Source organism: Anabrus simplex, chromosome 2 (genome assembly GCF_040414725.1).
Source record: "Anabrus simplex isolate iqAnaSimp1 chromosome 2, ASM4041472v1, whole genome shotgun sequence".
NCBI lineage: Eukaryota > Metazoa > Arthropoda > Insecta > Orthoptera > Tettigoniidae > Anabrus > Anabrus simplex.
In genome coordinates, this window is record NC_090266.1 from 641,066,395 (window position 1) to 641,086,773 (window position 20,379).

Consider the following 20,379-nt stretch of genomic DNA (forward strand, 5'->3'; position numbering starts at 1 on the left):
ACCAACTATATAACTACTAACGTGTAAAATTTCACCTTCATCAAACAAAAATTGCATGATAGCGAATTATTTTTCTGAAAGAAATCATGAAGATTTTGCTAAGCAATAAAATGCAAAATAAAAATCAATGCAACTTCACTCACTTTAGAACTGTTCTGCACAATACGTTATGCCCTTCACACTTCTTTCTTCTCTCCTCCAGTGGTATTTTCATCACCTTCTTATTTTTCCTTAGCTCTTTGCTTTCACCTGATCTCCTTTTCTTGCTTTGCTCTATGCGCCCTTGGCTTCGCTGGTGACTGATGTCCACAGCATAAGTTGGTACTAGCTTCCCTCTGATGGACTGAATGACTTCAAGTGTTCTAACACACCCCATATTGAACTCACTTACAGCACTTACAATACCAAGCTGAAGTTTAATCCTAGTAACAAATATTTTTTTGGACATTTGGACATATTTTTGAAAAAACACTGTGAAGGCTCTCATGTGGATTTTGTGTCTTTCCTTTTGTGCACCTTTGTAGCAGTGCTTCTGATTCAAGTCTCTGATATGTTGGCATTATTTTTAAAACTACGTCATACAGAATACCATATCTGCTACTAAATTCTTAGATTACATTTGAAATACAAATGAGAGAGACGCAAGAATGGGAAATCAGCAACTGGAGGAGCGTGGGAGAGTTAAATGCTAGTGCAGCGCCAATTAAAGGAGGCCCTGTGGGCTTTAAAGTGTCGTCACTTAAGAAATAAAAGCATTTTTGGAGAAACGCATATCATGGTATTTTTAGAGTTCTATACCTAATTTTGATGTTTTCCTCGAAATTCATAAAATTTCACTATAGTGTCCCCTTAAGCGTTCTACTGGTAGATTACTTAAACAAATGTGTTTATAATTTACATGTCGTGTGAGATTATCATGCCTGTTAAATGTTGCAGTACATTGTTTGCATGAAAACTTTCCGAAGTTATGCTTCACAGCTTTATGTCGTTAAAGATTGTCATGTCTTGAAAAAATAGCAATACAATGATCACACATAAACATAATAGATGTTTTACTATTACTGTGCTCACTTAAGCAGATATGATGTATAGTTTTACAGTGCAACCGACAATAACAACTGTCTATTGGTAGAACTGATTGTTATGTAAATATAAGTATCAACACATTTTCTTTTCTTATAGAACTACAAAGTCTATAGCGCGGAAGAGTAAACAGGGTAGAGATCTTCGGTGCCCGGCCGCTATCTTGGGTCTAATCCTCCTCCTCATCGTATGACCTAGTTATACGGATAGATACCCTCCTCCTTATCGTCTTACGGATAGATCCCCATCTCTCCTCCTCCTACTCATCTACTTTTATCGTCAGATTCCCCTTCCCTCCTCCTTATCAGGCCGAGTTTTACAGATAGACGTCCCTTCCCACCTCTTTATCTTGTTTAGTTTTACAGTGAAAAATACATGATGAATATTATTAATGATTTTTTGTATAATGCTCACACACTAGAGGTGCGCGTTTAATTTACGGCTCTTAACAGAACAAGAACAGTGACTAGAGAGCGATGTATTCGACATTCTCTCTGGTTGTATTCTGTGCGGTTAGAGGGCGTGCGGCTGTAAGCTTGCATCCCAGAGAGGTAGTGTGTTCGAACAAACGGGCTATCTTGTTCAACTCTAAAAGCAACATCAACTACAAGACGTGATCTCGAGAAAATGATGGGCTTACTTACAAGTATCCTTCTATCCGTCTAAAATCATCTTTATCTTCATTATCTTCATATTCTTCATCATCTTCTTCCTACAACTTGTGATGTCGCGGGTGCAAACTCTGTCTTAAATGTGAATCTTGCCATGTTTTCATCTCTCCTCCTCCTGCTCATCTACTTTTATCGTCAGATACCCCTTCCCTCCTCCTTACTAGGCTGAGTTTTACAGATAGACGTCCCACCTTCATTCTAAAACTAAACAAAATCAAGATGTGGGAAGAGACGTCTATCTGTAAATCACAATTTCGTGTCTCTGTGTTAGTTGGTAGTGTTACCTGCATATGGAGAGAAGAGTGTTGGAGCAAACAACACAAACAGCCAGCCCCGAGCCAAAGGAATTAATCAGACGAGATTAAAATCCCTGACCCGGCAAGGAATTGAACCCGGGAACCTTTGTACAGAAAGCCTCAGCGCTTTCCGTACAGTCAAGGAGACGGACTTGATAGAGTGTCGTATCAACTCCATTAATTCAAGAATTAGGAGAACGTTTAGCAAAGCAGATGCAAGGCCGCATCCTTGCCCTAGTAATTTAATTACCACTCTCTTTTCTTCCCATAGAGTACTCCGCGTGTGACCAGGTTAATGTTGTGAGTAAATAAAAATGACTATGTTCTCTTTTACACTCGCGAAGAATGGAATACCCCTATGACAACACAATTCATATAGGGATTAAATTCCGGCACTGCGACCGAGTCCGAGCCTAACACTCAATTACTAATCCACAGAGGCAGGAATAATAATAATAATAATAATAATAATAATAATAATAATAATAATAATAACAATAATAGCCGTGTCCTAAATTAATTAATATTCAGCGGCCGACGACAGTGAGATTTTAACCTATCTCCCGGAACGCTGACTAAGGGTTACCGACGGACAAAAGCATCAACAGCGTTATATGGCCTCACTCCATAAGTGCACAGTGAGAGGATTGGAATTTAATCAAGGTTTTTTTGGCTACTACAACCTCCCTTACCCTGCTAGGCTGTGAGGCTTAGACGCCGGCCTTCTATCGAAAATCCCTAGGCCTAACCGGGAATCGAACCCAGAGGTGTGGGGACCTTAGGCTGTAAACTAGTAGGCATAGCCTTAAGTTAGGTACTATCCTCGCATTTTCCTTCGCGCTCCCTAGGTAATAATTTCAACCCCTTATACGATACAGTTGGAGCAACTTTTTTAATCTGCTTAATTTTAAAAAACTTCGACTGTATGTTAGTAAATGTTACATAGTTAACAAGCTACAAGACTTTAATCCATGTTTTCTGTTATAGAACGCAGAGAGTCACGCGCGCGCAATCAGGCGGCAGGCACGGGCTAGCACTTAATAAGACAACACCCTCGCAAGTCTATCTCAATGCAGTGATTACATTTATCATATAAAATCACGAATAAATCCTCTTTTTATTTCACATGTAAGTATAAGGTAAGTAGGAAAAGTGAATATACAGAATTTAAAAAAATACAGAAAAGCTGTGAAAATGTGTGTGTGTAATTTTTCCGTTCATGTCTTCACTACGTTAGAAGACAGTATTACGTGCGTGTGCAATATAATGTGTTGATTATCTGTGTTTATTATTCATACCGTAAATAGGAGCAAATCCACCTCCATTACACAATACGATGTATAATTTTTTGCTTACGACTGTGCTTGAGTCAACACAGAAGAGGCATGCAAAGAAAAATCAATAAAGTAGTTTCCCGTTTTTTACTTCAAGATTCTGTGATTGAAATATTTTATTTATGCTCAGTGGCTATGTGATTGTGTAGTCGAATGAGATAGGCCCCTTATCTTTTTACAGGCAAACCTCCACAGCATTTGCATAGTAACATCGCTAATCATTTTACGGAGGAGACAAATCAATGTTGTTTGGCGGTGTGTCATACAGTCCTAGCATTTTGGCACCTCGGCATCCGCCGAAATCCGTAAAAGTAGTTAGTGGGATAACATAGATTATTATCATTATTATTATTATTATTATTATGACGGAACCATATTGTCGGGTGCTGAAACATACATTCCTAGCATTTGCTTGATATTTACTTTAGGCTAGTTTGTTCGGCAGGGTTCGATTCCTAGCCAGGTTACCGGAAGTAAAATTATACGCCCATCTTCTATTAGCATTAATAGTAGTGATGTTTGTTCTTGATGGTTCGTTCATAACTTCTATTTGCGTAGTGTGAAAATGTGAAACCACGGACGGAAGTAAAACTATACATCCGCCATCTATTAACATTAATGGTAGTGAGAATTGTTTTAAGAGAAAGTACAACTGTACTTCTCAGTTTCTTTATTCTTACAATGCGAAATTCAAGTATGGTTTAAAGTAAGTACTGTGATATGTGATTATTATTATTATTATTATTACTATTATTATTATTATTATTATTATTATTATTATTATGACGGAACCATATTGCCGGGTGCTCAATCATACATTCCTAGCATTTGCTTGATATTTACTTTAGGCTAGTTTTTCGGCAGGGTTCGATTTTTACTAACACAGTAAAATGCTTTTTTTTATTGTGTAAGCAACACAGAAGAGGCGTACAAAAGTAGTTTCCCGTTGTTTTTCTTCAAAGAGAGTTTAAGGTTCTGTGATTGAGAATTTTTAATTCAAACTCAGTGGCTTTGTAATTGTGTAGTCGAAAGAGAGATAGGTCCGTTATCTTTTACAGACAGACATACCTGCTCCCCAGTATTTCCATGGTAACATAGCTAATCATTTCTGCGTCTATTTCAATTTTCCCCTAGGGTTTATACCGTGGGGTTGGCGACTACAGTGCCATTTGCTGAGTCCATGATTTGCCTCTTCAAGCAACAATCACCACGACCACCGAATGCAAGCTCACAAAACGTTACTATAGAGTTCGATTCTAGTGATGTCAACATTACAGTAGACAATTAAATGTCTCTAGTGCTCAAATCTATAAGATCAAAATGTTACAATCAAACATTCAGTGTTCTAAATACAAAACACTGGTTGTAAGTGTCGACTAAAGGCGTCCAGGAGGTGCTCTGAACTATAGTGTTCCGGGGTATAGCGATAATATATATTCATAATAACTACTACGCTGCATTTGCGGAAATAGTATTCGTTTGACACATGTACACTAATTCGCTACAATCTAGATCGCATGCATGTCAAACAACATACTATTAATTAGTGCATCAATTGTAATTACTAAATTTATGATTTCCGTTTTTATCAGTAGTTTCTTATGACTATGTTCGATTTATAGCCAGGTCTGAGATTTTTTCTGGTATCCTCGAACGTTTCGGCCACGCGGTTAGGGATGTGTATCTGTAAGTTTTGCATTTAGTAAAATAATAAACATATCTTAATATTGTAAATTTCTATAGCATGATGTGATAATGTCATTGCAACGCACCTATACCGAGGGTAATTGGCAGCGCGGTTAGGGATGTGTAGCTGCAACCTTTGCACTTAGAGTAATAAACATACCTTTATACTGTAAAGTTATAGTAGCATTATGTGGTAATGTCATTGCAATGTACCTATACAGAGCGAATTGGCCACGTGGTTAGGGAAGTGTAGCTGTAGAGTAATAATAAACATATTTTTATTATGTAAAGTTCTAGTGGCATTATGTGTTAATGCCATTCCAACAAACCTATACCGAGCAAATTGGCCACGCGGTTAGGTTTGTGCAGCTGTAAGCTTTGCAGTTAGTTTAATAATAAACATATTGTTATAATGTAAAGTTCTGGTAGCAATGTGTTAATGCCGTTACAACACACCTATACCAAGCGAATTGGCTACGCGGTTTGGTATGTGTAGCTTATGCTTTGCATTTAGTGTAATAATAACCATACTTTTATACTTTAAAATTCTAGTAGCATTATGTGTCGATGCCATTGCAGCACATCAATGCCGAGCGAATTGGCCACGCGGTTAGGGACTTTTAGAAAATAGTTTAACAACACACCTCTATTCCTCTTCGTTTTCCTTTTAATTATATTTTTATATAAAAACTAGGTTATGATTATTTTACAAAAATCGTGCTACACATATAAAATCCATCACCTCCTCCTTATCGATCCTTCTACATTCAGCCACCGCTCCCTTCTCTTCTTTTGTCTGTTAAAAATAGAAAAAAGTTAAGTAAAATAATCAATGCACATGTCTGAACTGGAGGTGAAAAAGGACAAGAGGACAGCTCTACACTATGCTCATGACATAACAATTACGTAAGTATATCAGGTCTGAAAATTCAGAAAACTAGAGCACGAAGTCTTGATGAGAACTCTGTCTAAAGAAGAGCACATGGTCTGAGCACGTAGAGTTAAAGTAGACACTTCGTCTGTAAGATTAGCCTTGCTCTCGTTTTTCAAACAACACACCTGTTAAAAGCACTTGGAGTGAGGTTAGCTTTACTTTCTTTTTCAAAAATCGCCGCCACACATCTGTCAAAAGTATGTGGAATTAGGTTAAGATAAAAGGTGTAAGGTTGGTATCGTATAATTTTTTTCCAAATTCTCGTCTCTCACCATGGGTTGCCACGCGTTTTTGGTGGGGGTAAGGGAATGGAGGAGCGGAAAGGAACTGTTCACTCTACCGTACGTAAACTCCAGCTCAGGCACACCTCTGCGGAGGTTCGGGCCTGCCTTCGGGCAGAATACACCCTTACCTTAGCCCACCCCTGTCGAAAGCACGTGCAGTAAGGTTCCCTCCAAGTTTGTTTTGGGGAAAGGGAGATGTTGAGAAGGGCAGCTAGCCTTACACTATGATCCTTAGGCCTCCTCCAACATAGTAACGGGAAGGGGCACGTCGAGAAGTACAGCTAGGAGGAGGAGGAATTGAGCTGACCTCCGTGACGTCACGCTGTCGGATACAGAACTGTAAGAAGGAGGGATTGTGCTGACTTCCATGACGTCACGCTGTCGTATACAGAAACTGATAGGAGGAGGACGAAGCCATAAATCTATGGTCCTTAGGCCCCTTCAAGATAGTGTCAGGAAGGGCATCTTGCCGTAAACTACGACCCTGTGAGGTTATACACCTCCAAGATGCTGTCGAGAGGGGATCTGGCAAGATGGCATCGGTAACGGTGTCTAGCCGTAAAATTAAGTTAGGCCCCTCCAGTCGGCATAGCTAACTCCCGTCAAGATAACAGCCGTGAGGTTAGGGTTCGTTTGAAAATTCCGCGCCTGTACATAATTAAGTCCCGTCAACATGACAGCAGTAAGGATAGAATCGTTCTCTTTTTCAAAATTCCGCGCCATGTACCTGTTAAAATCATGTCATGTGTGTCATGTATGTCCCGTCAAGTTGCGCGTGCATCGACATTCGAAAAATGACGAGACGAGCTTGCATTCTCTTTTACCAGAGTGTGCAAAACTATCGTCAGTCGATGTGCACACATCGAAAATCGAAAAGAAATTCGAGATGAGTTTATATTATCTTTTGCCAGAGTGCGCAACTATCGTCAGTCGATGTGCATGCATCGGCAATCAAAAAGTTTTGAAATGAGTTTATATTTTCTTTTACCAGAGTGCGCAAAATCTTCAGTCGATGTGCATGCATTGACAATGGAAAAGTTTCGAGATGAGGTTATATTTTCTTTTACCAGAGTGCGCAACAATCACCTTAATATGCGCGCGCACTGCATGCTGATCATCGCATCCCCCCAACCGCTCAGCGATGGTATAAATACAACTGCTAGGCGTACTTTTACTCGGTCGCCTCGTGAGAGGCAACCGTGCTCTGGCACCTTATCCGGGGCAATATTGTTGTAGAGGACTCACCGCCAAGGCGGTGAACCTCTAGGGAGAGAGAGAGAGAGAGTCCCCTATTTTTGGTAAGCTGAGTTGGGAAAAGGGGACTGCCTCTCTACTCTCTCCCCCGAATTCAACAAAGCATAAACATTCTCTGAGGTTAGCCTTGCACTCCTGCGAGCCTCAGCTGTCATAAGCACGGCGATTCTAAATTCCCCCCCCCATGTGGTTAAGGTGGCAGCTGTGAGGTTAGCACCTGTCGTGACTGCCGCAGTGAGGTTAGCGACGTTCACTTGTTCAACAAGTGTACGTGGTTACGACCTGTCAAGATGGCTTTTAAAAGCACCTGGCTTTGTTTATAAACAATAGCACGTGGCCGGTCACGTGGTCATGATGTACAGGTTTCAATGACCATGTCAGTGTCAATGACCTCGGACGCTGACTCAGCAGAAAAACCGCTGACGCCATAGTTTAGACACCGCCTAGCCCTACTACTTACCGAAATATCGATATTTCATTCGATATCAATATTAAATAAATGTATCATTATGCCGATTTTACCAAAAGAATATATCGATATCCCTCGATATCAACTGATATATTTTGCAAAACAAATAAGAATTTTATATGAGAAAGTACGTTAAATTTGGGATCGCGGGAGTTCCTGGAAATACAAAATAATTAACATAATCAGTTAAAGCGATCAAAATTTAGTATTAAAATCATGATAAAATATAATCAAACACAAAATCAAGCACACTTACATTATGTTTTTATCCTGATTAAAATGTAGGTGTATTTTCCGCATGCAAAACAAGGACAAACAAAAACACTCAGAACTTCACTGTACTATTTAGGAAAATAATCCTAATTATTTAGGATATAACAATCAAAATATAGTATGAAAATCATGGTAAACTATAATTAAGTACAAAATGAGGCATAATGATGTTACGTTTCCATGCTGAATAAAATACATTAGAAGACTTTTGATACACAAAATATGAACCAACTAAAACACTTAGAACCATTCATTGTCTGGTAAACTACTTAGAAAAATAACCTTGTACAAGTATTCTGGGGAGAGACGATTTCGCAATGGAGTGATCGCAGCACCAGCTTTCGAGAACAGGAGTTCACACGCTACTGACGTAGCCATCTGAACGAGATGCTTACGAGCCTGTTTGTAGAGCCCTGAGAAGATGATTTTCTTATCTTCCCATTGCATTAGAGGATTACTGTTCAAGGAACATACAGGATTAAACAAGTAAACTGGCAGTTCATCACTCAACAACTGCGATATTTTTTGCCTTTTCGTACCGTGAGCTAATTATTTATGAGTATTTCAGCAGTCATAACCAGTGGTATTTGTTGTACCTTCTTCTGATTCACTTGAACGTGAGCCTGAAAAAGAAAAATTGTCTTCCTTTTTAGCAGCTCGATTTTTCGCAATGGCTTTGGTACTTGTAGCTGGATCTTGGAAATATATGTTTTTAATCTAGAATCCAAGATAGTGGAGATCGCAACAATGGACAAATGTTCAATTTGTCCGAATCGTTTTTAAGGTCCTTTTAGGAAAAAGTCTTTCACGGATTGCATAGCTGATATTTTAGTGGGAAAATCATTAATCTGTGATGATTCACAATTGACCATAGGAATGACCTTCGAAAGGGTCACGTACGGCTCCCCTGAAATTTCTCTCGTTACAAACACAAACGCTTTAAAGGGGATGGACGAGTTGTTTACATTTTTTAAATCTCCGATGACAACGGCATTTCAGGACTCAATGCATCACAAATTAAAACTTCAGCAATGGTTGTCCGAAGTTAAAAGTTCGCTCAACCATGTAGAACGTTGAGTTACATCCCGTTTTGACATCGAGTATTAATTTTCTCAGGTCACCTTCTGCCACGTCTGCCTATGTTGACGACTTGGTCTTAATGGCAGACTGTGCCGTAAGCCTGCAGTCTAATATCTTGGAACTTGAAAATTGGTGCAATTAGTATGGTATGAAAATTAGCCTCACAGGAGGATAATATAGCAAGTTAGATTGAATCAAGATGTAGTAAAGCTAATGCAGTGAGCTCGCAGTTGCGATCAACAGTGTTCTGTAAGAACGAAGTCAGCTCCCAGACGAAACTATCTTTACAACGGCCTGTTTTCAGACCAACTTTGCTTTACGGGAGCGAAAGCTGGGTGGACTCAGGATATCTTACTCATAAGTTAGAAGCAGCAGACATGAAATTAACGAGAATGATTGCTGGTACAAACAGGTGGGAACAATGGCAATAGGGTATTCGAAATGAGGAGTTGAAGACTATGGTAGGTAGAAACTCAATGGATGAAACTGTACGGAAAAACCGGCTTCGGTGTCGGGGTCAAGTGAGGCGAATGGAGGAGGATAGGTTAGTTAGGAGGATTATGGACACTGTTATGGAGGGTAAAAGAAGTAGAGGAGACCAAGACGACGACGGTTAGACTCAGTTTCTAACGATTTAAAGTTAAGAGGTGTAGAATTAAATGGGGCCACAGCACTAGTTGCTAATAGAGGATTGTGGCGACGTTTAGTAAATTCACATAAGCTTGCAGACTGAACGCTAAAAGGCATAACGGGCTGTAATCATAATGTATGGATGTTAAACATGCGTAATTCACTTCCTTCCTGTGTGTATTTGTTGGCGATAGCCCCCTTACGATGATTGAGTGCGGCATAGGGGCTAATAATAGTAATAATAATAATAATAATAATAATAATAATAATAATAATAATAATAATAATAATAATGATGATGATGTTTCTACAACATCTGGTTATAAGTTAAGTTATTGTTTTGGTGGTGTTAATAATTGATTAATAGTTGTCTCCGTCTCTTCTATTCTTTAAAAATAGGATGTCAAAATTACTGTTGAAATTAGGGCGGAAGAATTGGTAAGCTTGCATCAATTGATATAGGTGTTAGATTTATTGTCACAGAATATTATTGAATATATCTCAGAATTTGTGGTAAAGATGTAAGCCAATTCTCTATAATGTGAATTGTAAGGACGCTGTTTTATAAAAAGAAAATTCTTAGCCGGGCTGATTGGCTCAGACGGTTGAGATGGTGACCTTCTGACCCTATCTTAGCAGGTTCGATACTGGCTCAGTCCGGTGGTATTTGAATTTGCTCAAGTAACGTGGCCTCTTGTCGGTAGACTTACTGGCACGTAAAACAACTCCTGCCGACAACATTCCGGCAAATAGGAGTCTCCAAAAACCGTAAAAATAGTTAATGTGACGTAAAATAAGCAACATTAAACATTATTATGGGAAAATCCTTATCCATTCACTTCTTTCAAGAATCGAGGTAATCATATGTATGTTCCTGAAAAAGATGTTGTTCATGTGCACAAACCTACTGACATGTATTTCGGAGAGTATACATGTAATGATTTAAGCTCAGCCACGAAAAGGAACATACCTATTGAAGTCACAGCTCAGGTGTGTGTAACATATTTTTTCAGTATAAGCTAACATGCTTTACATTTAAACCCAAAGGACACAAACGTTTATCGCCTTAGTAGTGTAATTTCATCACTGTACCTTGGGATACGTGTAAGAACCTTCCTGGTGGCCATGATCATTAAGGCGATGAAGTCTAAGCGGTCTGACACCGTGGTTGCCGGTTCGAGTCCCGTTGGTTGAAAAAACTTTCACCGTCAGAATGTTGTCCTGCAGAGTAGGGGAGGTGGTTGTATACAACCTGGATTAAATTCCAAACCTTTCCGCACTGCTCATATGAATGGAGGGCATATTACGCTGTTGGTGGTTATTCTCTCGTCGGATGTGGACGTTAATTCTTGAGCACACGCCTTGGTGCTATTCGATAGGAGTAGGCTACATGCCGGTACGGGATTTCGCCCTCTCCCTTCCTACTATCATATTTCATGTAATTCACCTCATTAACTCCTCTCATGAGGTTGACGTCAGGAAGGGCAACCAATCAAAAAAACCACCATGACAGATTCTTCTCACTTCATAACCGATCCCGTAGAAAAGCGGGACAATTACTGGACGAACAAGCTTGAAAATACGTTGAATCATGCTGTATGAGAGTCGAGTGGAAACAGCTTTGACCAAAGGTCGGTCTGAAAGAGGTTGGTTTGTTTTTAAGCATTGGTAAATTGATATACCAACATTTCATTTTTTATAGTGGAATAAAGTAACTCGTAGGTCTAATTAATCAATGTTATTCTTATTACTGTAATGTGTTTTTAATTATTTTAATTATCTCTTGTACAATATTCCCGTTTCTAATACTACTTTACATGAATGCATCGGGGTAGTATAGTGGCGTAAAATGGCGGCGGGCACACGCTTCTGGCTTCAGAATCCTGCTGCTCATTGTCAGTCTAAATCTATATGGTTGTGGTCCCCACGGGCCCATGTCATCATTGTACATTTTATTCATGACTTAATTTCTTATATAAATTACGTGCAATTACATTGCACCCTAATAGTCAAAAGTGTTACGTACCGGTAAGGGGTCAGTATATAACAATTGTTTGTAATTGAAGTGTTATCTGAATCATTATGAATACTAAAATAATCAATAGGTATTATTGCATTATTAGTATTATGATAGTTAATAAATAATAGTGTCTGTATAATTATGATTACTGAAACTAAATTATCTATTGCTAGTTGTGGGGAGAAAAATTAAGTTCGTATTTTTGTTTTCATATTTCGAGCCATCAGCATAGAGTGTAATATGTTTTGTAGTATATTTAAAATGTTTTTAATTACTTCATGAAGGAACATTTGAATGTGAATGTACGAATGTACGTATTTTTCAGATATTGATCTTAATAGATTTTTTAAATAGTTGTGAGGAATATGTACGCCATTTTGAATTATGTCAGGTTTATATCCATTTACTATAGAATGAACTCAGAGAGTTTTGGGAGTTTTGCATCTTAATGTGTATACTTATTATGGAATTCATTATGAAGTTGTATTTTAGCTATATTGAAATGTTTGTAAGTATTAATTCTACTTAAAAAGCATATATTGCTGCTCCTAATTCCTATTGTGCCTCAAGTAGTGGGTCAGCAACCTCCACTAACAATGCATTTGTTGAGATGTCTTCCTTACCCCTGTAATTGTTCTTATGGCTTTATATTGAAGCTTATCTAATCTGTACTTTGGCTGTCATATCTAAGAAGTGACTACTAAATTCAGGCACGGATCACTCCTGACCACAGATGTAAGCCGCGTACAGGTTTAGAAACACCGTCCCGCAAAGCCAATTTGAGTTCGTCTGCGAAGCGATCTGATTGGATAACTTCAGTAGCTGATAACATGATAACGGCGTGAATTATCGAATTATTTCTTTCAAATTATTAGTCGGTATGACCAACACTCTAACGGTCATAAACTGGGTTCACATTTTTCCCACCAACCAATGTATTGTAACAGATCCCATTCTCGATTTCTCGTTCAGTACGTGTAGTTTTCTTTCTATTTTATTTCAAATACGTGCAATATGGTAATCCACTAAAGTTTGTTTTCTTATGAGTTCCTTAAATTTTTAACAGGCGTTTTAAGTTGTATATGTTTAATCCCCAAATTGAACAGGATATTTGTTGAAAATGCGTTTGTGTGTATAAATACTGCTGATCAATTTCTCAAAAGTATATGGCATGTTACTGTGTCATTCTCCAATTCTGTCATTAATGTGTATGTATATTATGAGCTCATCTCCATATTGTTTTATTCTAGAAGTTTTATTAATATTTTTTCTAACTCAGAAGTAATTAGGAAATACATAATTGGACTGAGTATATCTCCTTGAGGGAGACCTATATTTGTTATTCAGTTTTCCAGAGAGGGATGTATTGCCTTATTGTTAGTTTTTGACCAAAATATTTTTATTATAGATAAAAATGGAACTGGGTTCCCATTTTGGTAATTTAATGAGAAATAGCCCAATATTGACGTATTCTCCTTGAATATCAAAAATATTACTAATGCATGTTGCATTCTACGCTTTGTTATAATATACGGTACCTACAAGTAAGTTGTTAATAATATCTAAATCGCTTCTTCCCTTAATTAGGAAGCAGTTCTTAAAATTCTAGTGTCCACATAAGTCTATTTAATAGCGTTTTCTTGAAAAGAGTCTAACACATGCACTAATTCAGGGCGGCAGGAAATGTTCTCCACAGCGCCTACGTGCTGCTGCGCGTGGTGGCATCAGCAGTTAAGTTGGCAGCAGGGCTGCTGCCACTTGTATCGAAACAAAACAAACAACAAACAGTAAACTTTGTACTCACCACAGCAATTCATAAGAGATGCTGCAAGTGTTGTCCTTGAGTTCGAAGACAGACTTCAACGCGTCTACACATATTGTCGAAGATTTTCACTAAAGTTTCTTGCGTAATGGACTGCACATAATTAATGATATTCACTTTAAATTCATCAATTGTTTTCGAATTAGTTTCGTACACCTCAGATTTTGCCTCACCCCAAGGAAATAATCCGGTGGTGTTAATTCTGGAGACCGTGGTGGCCAGAAAAATTTAGTTATTATTCTATCCCAAAAAATTGACTTAAAGGTGAAGCAGCTGGCGAGAAATATGTGCTGTAGCATTGTCCTGTTGAAAGAAAGAACATTCAATTTCGTCTTCATTCAACTGAGCAATAAACTTGGAAATTACCTCCAAGCAGTAGAGATCAGAATTCACGGAACTGTCAAAGAAGATTGGCCCTATTACGCGTGCTCGTGATATGGCAACCCGTACGCCAATTTTCTGCGAAGCAATGGTGTGTGTCTTAGTGCTTTGGGATTGTCTGAAGAGCAAATACGTGAGATTTGAGAATTTACATAGCCGGATAAGTGAAACCATGCTTCATCCATAGAAAAAGTTGTATTTAAAACGTCAAGTCCATGTCGATTTACGAATCTTTGGAACCATTCGCCGTATAGTACTCTTTTTCCGTAATCAGTTTCTTGTAATTCATGAACCATGGTAACTTTAAGGGAACAACTGAAGCTTGTCCCTTACAGATTTACGCGCTGCCCACTTAGATATTCCTGTTTCTTGAGCTAATTTGCATGTTAATATACTCGGATTTCGCAGAATTATATCGGAAATTTCATCAAGTTCTTCGTCTGTCAAAAGCGTAGGTCTGTCTGTTCGCGGTGCATGGTGACATGCATTGTATGTATGCTTTGGGAAGGCATTCTTTCTGATTATATTAGACATGTTTGTGAAATTAATAACTGGTTCGATAGAAGGCAATTCGGTTTTAGGAAAGGTTATTCCACTGAAGCTCAACTTGTAGGATTCCAGCAAGATATAGCAGATATCTTGGATTCTGGAGGTCAAATGGACTGTATCGCGATTGACATGTCTAAAGCATTTGATAGGGTGGATCATGGGAGACTACTGGCAAAAATGAGTGCAATTGGACTAGACAAAAGAGTGACTGAATGGGTTGCTATATTTCTAGAAAATAGATCTCAGAGAGTTAGAGTAGGTGAAGCTTTGTCTGACCCTGTAATAGTTGAGAGGGGAGTTCCTCAGGGCAGTGTTATCGGACCTTTATGTTTTCTTATATATATAAATGATATGAGTAAAGGAGTGGAATCAGAGGTAAGGCTTTTTGCGGATGATGTTATTCTCTATAGAGTGATAAATAAGTTACAAGATTGTGAGCAACTGCAACGTGACCTCGAAAATGTTGTGAGATGGACAGCAGACAATGGTATGTTGATAAACGGGGCTAAAAGTCAGGTGGTGAGTTTCACAAATAGGAAAAGTCCTCTCAGTTTTAATTACTGCATTGATGGGGTGAAAGTTCCTTTTGGGGATCATTGTAAGTATCTAGGTGTTAATATAAGGAAAGATCTTCACTGGGGTAATCATATAAGTGGGATTGTAAATAAAGGGTACCGATCTCTGCACATGGTTATGAGGGTGTTCAGGGGTTGTAGTAAGGATGTAAAGGAGAGTGCATATAAGTCTCTGGTAAGACCCCAACTAGAGTATGGTTCCAGTGTATGGGACCCTCACCAGGATTACCTGATTCAAGAACTGGAAAAAATCCAAAGAAAAGCAGCTCGATTTGTTCTGGGTGATTTCCGACAAAAGAGTAGCGTTACAAAAATGTTGCAATGTTTGGGTTGGGAAGAATTGAGAGAAAGAAGAAGAGCTGCTCGACTAAGTGGTATGTTCCGAGCTGTCAGCGGAGAGATGGCGTGGAATGACATTAGTAGACGAATAGGTTTGAATGGCGTTTATAAAAGTAGGAAAGATCACAATATGAAGATAAAGTTGGAATTCAAGAGGACAAACTGGGGCAAATATTCATTTATAGGAAGGGGAGTTAGGGATTGGAATAACTTACCAAGGGAGATGTTCAATAAATTCCCAATTTCTTTGAAATCATTTTGGAAAGGGCTAGGAAAGCAACAGATAGGGAATCTGCCACCTGGGCGACTGCCCTAAATGCAGATCAGTATTGATTGATTGATTGATTGATTGATTGATTGATTGATTGATTGATTGATATTGAACTGAGCCGGTCACACGAAATTTAATTATCAAATCCCGAACGGTATCCCGGTTTGGACACTTTGAATTAGGAAACCGCGCCTGAAATCTTAGTTTTACATTTTCTCTAAACCGATCGCCATCACGAGAAACGTATTACACCAAAATTCTCTCTCTTCAATAGTAAAAATTACCGCCTGTATCCTGTTGCACTATTCCGATAATCTATCTGAACTTTCGCTCACAGCAATACACACGATTTAGACAGCCCACAGATCACACGTGTGGCCTTTCCTGCACTGCTACCCTGTTGACCCATGGTCTGTCGGTGAGTGACGGGTGACAGATAAGACATTGTGCTGCCAACTAAACTGCTCCTGCTACCTTATGCAGCAGCACGTAGGCACTGAGGAAATCATTTCTTGGCGCCCGTTACTATCAAGTCGTCTTTAAACATGGGCAAAACCGACTGAATGCTTACCATCCGGACACAACTTGGACTGGATCACATAGATATCGCTGAACAGGTGAAGAACACGGCTTGGGAAGTCTAAGGACAACCTAGTGAAACGGGGATATTTGGATGTATCTCCACTATGTGAAAACGTCAGTGTCAGTGCTCGTGTTGCCCTGATTCTTGCAGTAAGGACGAGTTGCTCAAGGCACAAGGAAATGCAATCGCAGTTGCTCGTTTCTGGGCAAAGACTATTTAATATAATTGAGGTAAATATGTGGATACATTCCTTCTGTTTCATTTTTACTAAATTGTAATGTAAAAAAAAATCTTTTTCATGCTTCTGACTCGAATAAATAAATAAATAAATAAATAAATAAATAAATAAATAAATAAATAAATAAATAAATAAATAAATAAATAAATAAATAAATAAATAAATAAATACTAATACAAATGCACCTGTTGTTGGCTGGATCATTAGGTGTTTTCCCTGTGTTGTAGAAATTATTATAACATTCCACTTACCTGGTAAGATACTCATTTGTATGATACCATTACTAAATTGTAGTATCATTTCGTATGATATATGGACTGTACCTGGAGATGAGTTTTTTAATGTTGAGATTATTGTCAAGTTCTACCATGGACATTTCTTGCATTAGGCATTGAAATTCATTGCTTGTATTAGTTACCGTTATTCTATGTTGGTTTATAACAAAATCGGGTGTTAAAATCTTACATAATTTAAATAAGACTTCTCTATCCATATAATTGTATAAGTTAGTGTGATTATTACCGAAATATGTTATAACTAATTAAATTTCTTTACTTGGTGTTAGTGTATTTAAATAACCCCTAAATTTTCTCCCCGATATTTGTGTTTTTTTTCATTGGATGTTTGTTGTAAGTGCAGTTTTTTCGTATATTGGGATATTAAATTTTTTAGTCCCATTTTCATGAAAGACTTTTAATACTTGCTTTCTTAACATAAATCATCGCATTCATGATACCACCAGTGAATTTTACAAATTTCTTTTAGATATGTAGATATGTTTGAATGATATACGTTTAAGCAATTTTCTATTGTTTTCATTAATTAATTATATGTACAGAAACTATTACAATTATTTCAGTAGATATTTCCTAATTTATCATAAACGTCTGCCTGCTGTCATTTCTTGATGGATACAGTAATTTTGCATCCATCTCTTGGCACAGGCCAGAGTAAAGTGTAGCTTCCACCGAAGTCCCAGTCAACATCCATGGCTGTGACAATATGGACGTTGCTGGGGTATGGGTAGTGCTGAGTAATGACATTCAGAGCATGACTAGTGCATCTGAGTGTTATGAAAGGTGCTGCTCATAGGGTCAGTTGTGCTGCAATAGTACTTTCTGACCCAGTGAGGAAAGCAATGGCAAACTACCTCACTCCTCATCTTGCCTAGTACGCCTCATTTTGGTGCTGCCATTGGTTTTTGGGGTTTCCTCATAACCGCATAACCTTTGGTGGTGCTATTTGAGGATCCAACCAGCCTCTGGGCTGATGACCTAACAGACAGACATCATAAACGTAGTTTGGAAAAATTTATAATCAACTTTTATTACGTTTCTAGTATTGGTCGGATATTTTAAAGGTCTCTTAACCAGATTATTTCCTATTTCAGTTAAGGTGGCAAAATGACCACTTTGATGTATACTATTAATGGTAGTCCAGACTTCCGTCGGTATGCTTAGATTAACAACATTGGGATTAGATTTGGAACTTGTCAATCTGGTTGGTGATCTATCATTTATTATACACTGAAGAAAATGTAAATTGCTACACCCAGAAGGAGTGGTGCTACATTCCTGCAATTGAACATGCAGGACCAGTGTTCGGTTGTGATTCGATGATTACACTTCTTTCAGGTCCCTCTGACCGCAAGTTTGGACAACAATCAATACAGGATGTGCCCACCACGAGCTGCAATACATTGATGAATTCGTCGAGGCATGGAGTCAATAAGGCCCTGAATCGCTTCCTTAGGAATTGTGGCCCATGCTTGCTGCACTGCACTGGTCAGTTTTTCTAGAGTTGTGGGTGGCTGAGGACGGTTGGCCAGTTGTCGACCCATCATGTCCCACACATGCTAAATAGGACTGAGGTCCGGGATCTGGCAGGCCATTCTAAGGTTGTGATGTCGTGGAGAGCTTCTCTGGAGATGCGTGCAGTGTGAACCCGGGTATTGTCCTGCTGAAACATCCCATTAGCAATGTTCGCCATCATAGGGACAACCACTGGATTGAGTACCCTATCAACGTACTGTCGAGCAGTCATAGTGCCCTCAACATGCAATAATTGTGATTTGACATTAAAGCCAATAGCTCCCCAGACCATAATGCTTGGTGTTGGCCCTGTGTGTCTCTCGACAATAAGATCTGGGGGGCCCATCTCCCCGGTACGTCGGCGCACACGATTCCGGCGATCACTGTGGGCAAGACAGAAGCGCGATTCATCACTAAAGACGACCCTATGCCATTCGTCGACCCACGTCGATCTTTCTCGACACCAGGCCAGCCTTACACGTCGCTGTTGTGGGGTCAATGGAACACCTTCTGCAGGGACATGGGCTCGTAAGCCAGCTGCACGCAGGCGATTGCCAACTGTTTGTTGTGTAACGTGGGGTGCCACTGCTGCTCGAATTTGCGCTGCTGTTACATGGGGTTGTATCCGGGCCATCCGAATGATGCGGGGATCTTCTCTCACAGTTGTCCGTCGCGCTGGGCTTGTGCCAGTTCTACGAGTATGGGTACCTTCATTTGACCACTGCTACCATACATGTTGTACCGTAGATGCTTGTCGGCCAACACGTGCAGCGGCAGTCTTTAGCGATAATCCAGCCTCACACAGTCCAATTATCCGAGCCCTCTCAAACGGCGACAGTTGTTGATAGCGTGCTCTTCTCTGTCGTCGAGGCATGTTTGACGGGGAACACCTCGTGTACAGACTGCAAGTCAACTACGCAACAATCCAATGGGTGTGAAACTTTGATCGTTTACATACATACATGGCATCGTTCCATATCTTGAAAATCAACACAAACGACCAATGCCTTCATGGTGTTGCAAATTACATTTTCTCAAGTGTAGGTTAAATTTATTGGTATTATTTTCAATGCATTTTTCCTTTTTGCATCCATACCCATTTTACCATAACCTATTAAGTACGTTTAAATCACCCCATTCTATGTGGAATTGACAGATGCAAAATAGATCAATAGACAGGCAACGCGATGTACTATGATTGCACTTATAGCTTTAAATACAACATATTTGCCCAAAAACTTAATATTTCAATGAGAGACCTTAAAAATTACAATTCATTGAGTTCAGTACAGGCCTATTTACATATTCTAACTTGAGAGCTTGGCATCCTACGTCACCTGCCTCGGGCCTCGACAGTGTACTAAGTATAAAATCCTGCTTCAAGTATATCACGGATGAAAATATCATGGATGAAGGACTTCGGAAGGTGAATTGCGGGCATCGAAGTCCCATCCTCACTATTTTCATTCAGCGGAACGGCTACGCTCGAGAGGATATAGGTCATGGTTATGTTCGATAAATAAAATGGTCATGTGATATAAATATCTTGAGAATAGGACACTATAGTAAGAGGAATACACAATCTACTAAATAATAAATAAAATTGATTTTTACCGAATTCACAACATAATTTTAATCACTGAGGGAAATCATTGGTTAAGTAAACTTTATAACCATAATGCATGTGTAATGCCATTTCATGACTTTGTCAGTTCGATATTCACTCCTGAATTTAATTCTGGAATTCCAAATCCAAAAACCACTCAACAACGCATATATTACACTTCACTACAAAT